The sequence below is a fragment of the Oncorhynchus mykiss genome, chromosome 12 (genome assembly GCF_013265735.2).
Source record: "Oncorhynchus mykiss isolate Arlee chromosome 12, USDA_OmykA_1.1, whole genome shotgun sequence".
In the NCBI taxonomy this organism is placed as follows: domain Eukaryota; kingdom Metazoa; phylum Chordata; class Actinopteri; order Salmoniformes; family Salmonidae; genus Oncorhynchus; species Oncorhynchus mykiss.
This window is the reverse complement of record NC_048576.1, coordinates 73,025,062-73,028,463: the sequence shown is the minus strand read 5'-3', so window position 1 is coordinate 73,028,463 and position 3,402 is coordinate 73,025,062.

The window sequence follows — 3,402 nt, the reverse complement described above, 5'->3', positions numbered from 1 at the left end:
TATAATTCGCTCATCATTCCCTTATGCCATAGTTTGTACATCTCAATTGTCAGTAGAAACCACATTTATTTAAGAAAGTCAGTCATATAAGCTATGTTTTTAAAAAGGCATTAAATGAGGCTGAATGAACGTTTTTGCTTCCAAACAAGGCCCGCTGATAGCCAGTTGTAGCAGTAGTAAGGGCTCACTCCATGGTGCTGAAAAGAAAGCTCTGCTGTTGGAACAACTTTATGTAGGCCCAAACAGTTTGTGGGCACTGTTTGTCATAATAGTGCAATTATCATTATTGTTATAGTGCAATTAATGTATTGTTTACTGTTGTGTTGTGTAGTGGCTTTGCTGGCATGCATCAACCCCAAAAACGTTGAGTTTGCCTCAACAAGATTTACATGCTAGAATTCTCATGAGAATACCTATACAGCTGCACATTTTTCTCTCTTCCCTTGCAGAGGGCACCGCGAAACTGCACTACGTGCGAATGGTCTGATCTTTCTCTCATGCGGCTACAACTCAACAGCACGCACAACTAGGCATTATGTGCTTTGATTGAAACTCAACACAGGTAGGATATGCTACAGTTTGTTAACACCATCTGCTGTAAAATTTGCTCACTTGTTGTATGTGTAGGGCCTACATTCAATTGTAATTTTGGAGAGGGAAACCTAATCAATTAAATTATTTCTGTAATTGCGCACTCATTGATGTCAGACATGCACCTACCCCAATGCTCTGTTTCAGATCACTGGGATGAACGCAGAAGCAGATTTCAAGAGCAGGAACAGACACCCTCTTTTTGACTGATGATTGGCATAAGGGCATGTACGTGATAGGCCTATCTGGCTTACAGAGGTGTAAAGTACATAGGCAAAAAAGTACTACTTAAGTCATTTTTTTGTGATATCTGTACTATTTATATTTTTGATAACTTTTACTTTTACTCCACTACATTCCTAAAGACAATATGTACTTTTTACTCCATACATTTTCCCTGACACCCAAAACTACTAGTTACATTTTTAATGCTTAGCAGGACAGAGTTATGGTCCAATTCACACACCTATCAATATAACACTTTGTCATACTTTCTGCCTCTGATCTGGCTGACTCATTAAACACAAATACTGCGTTTGTAAATTATGTCTGAGTGTTGGAATGTGTCCCTGTCTGTCCAGAAAAAAAAGAGTGCCGTCTGGTTTGCTTACAGTAATATGAGGATTTTGAAGTATAGCATTTACTTTTACTTTGTACTTTTACTCAAGTATGACAATGTTGTACTTTTTCCACCCCTGCTGGATTATATAATTATGATGGTCATGATGCTTCTTGACGGTGTCATAAAATGTATTTTCTTAGTCCAAATAAAGTGACACAGGATGGTCATAATGCTTCTTGACGGTGTCATAAAGTGTATTTTCTTAGTCCAAGTAAAGTGACACAGGATGGTCATAATGCTTCTTGACGGTGTCATAAAGTGTATTTTCTTAGTCCAAGTAAAGTGACACAGGATGGTCATAATGCTTCTTGACGGTGTCATAAAGTGTATTTTCTTAGTCCAAGTAAAGTGACACAGGATGGTCATAATGCTTTTTGACGGTGTCATAAAATGTATTTTCTTAGTCCAAGTAAAGTGACACAGGATGGTCATAATGCTTCTTGACGGTGTCATAAAGTGTATTTTCTTAGTCCAAGTAAAGTGACACAGGATGGTCATAATGCTTCTTGACGGTGTCATAAAGTGTATTTTCTTAGTCCAAGTAAAGTGACACAGGATGGTCATAATGCTTCTTGACAGTGTCATAAAGTGTATTTTCTTAGTCCAAGTAAAGTGACACAGGATGGTCATAATGCTTCTTGACGGTGTCATAAAATGTATTTTCTTAGTCCAAGTAAAGTGACACAGGATGGTCATAATGCTTCTTGACGGTGTCATAAAGTGTATTTTCTTAGTCCAAGTAAAGTGACACAGGATGGTCATAATGCTTCTTGACAGTGTCACAAAGTGTATTTTCTTAGTCCAAGTAAAGTGACACAGGATGGTCATAATGCTTCTTGACGGTGTCATAAAGTGTATTTTCTTAGTCCAAGTAAAGTGACACAGGATGGTCATAATGCTTCTTGACAGTGTCATAAAGTGTATTTTCTTAGTCCAAGTAAAGTGACACAGGATGGTCATAATGCTTCTTGATGGTGTCATAAAGTGTATTTTCTTAGTCCAAGTAAAGTGACACAGGATGGTCATAATGCTTCTTGACGGTGTCATAAAGTGTATTTTCTTAGTCCAAGTAAAGTGACACAGGATGGTCATAATGCTTCTTGACGGTGTCATAAAGTGTATTTTCTTAGTCCAAGTAAAGTGACACAGGATGGTCATAATGCTACTTAACAGTGTCATAAAGTGCATTTTCTTCATCCAAATAAAGTGACGCAGGATGTTCTATCGATTGTAGTGTGTGTGTGTGTGTGTGTGTGTGTGTGTGTGTGTGTGTGCGTGCATGTTTGAGTGAGAGAGAGAAAGAGAGAGAGAATAGTGCTAGGTTAGTATGCCACTAGAGGGAAGAGTAGTATTATCTGACCGTGCATTATCCAGGGATTCATCATGTTGCATAATATAGACAAATAGAACTGAAGATGGAGATGAAGCATGAAGCCCATATCCACCCTGCTCAACACTTCTCACTTATCAGTGGCTGCATACAGTACATACTCTTCTGATCTACCTCGGACATATCCATAACCATGTTTACTATATCTCCTGTGTGTGTGTGTGTGTGTGTGTGTGTGTGTGTGTGTGTGTGTGTGTGTGTGTGTGTGTGTGTGTGTACGTATTGGTGTGTGTGCAGATGTTGTAGCAGGTCAAATCTATATGTAGAGCTGGGGTGCTGCTAGGCAAGGGGGAGGAGGGAGGAAAACACATTAAGCTTTCGCTCAGCTTCTGATAAAGTACATAAACTTCGTCACCACGTGCCCTCTTCATTTTATGTATGCTTGCTGTCTAAATTGAACTTGTCTCAAAATCAGCCAATCATTTGCTTGAATGCACGCTTGTGTATCTCAGCATACGTGCAAAAATCATCCTTCGCCCCTTCTATCACCCAGAATGCAACCTTCCTTTTTCACCTCTCGTTTTTCTGTGAATAATTTTAATTTACAAATGCAATTATGAGTCAGATCCATTATTCATCTACCTAGCGCCACAGCGTGCATTGCCATGCAATTATGCATGAGCCCTATCCAGTCTTAATTACTTTGACATGGCAGCAGCCTTCTCTCACTCCTTGGAGTGGTCAGTGTTGGGGAGTAGTGAACTCCATGTAGTTCAATTTGAAATTTAAGTTTTCAACGTAACTTTAGTTAAGTAAAATATATTTTTCTTAAGTTTGCTTTAGTGTAGCTTAACTTCTT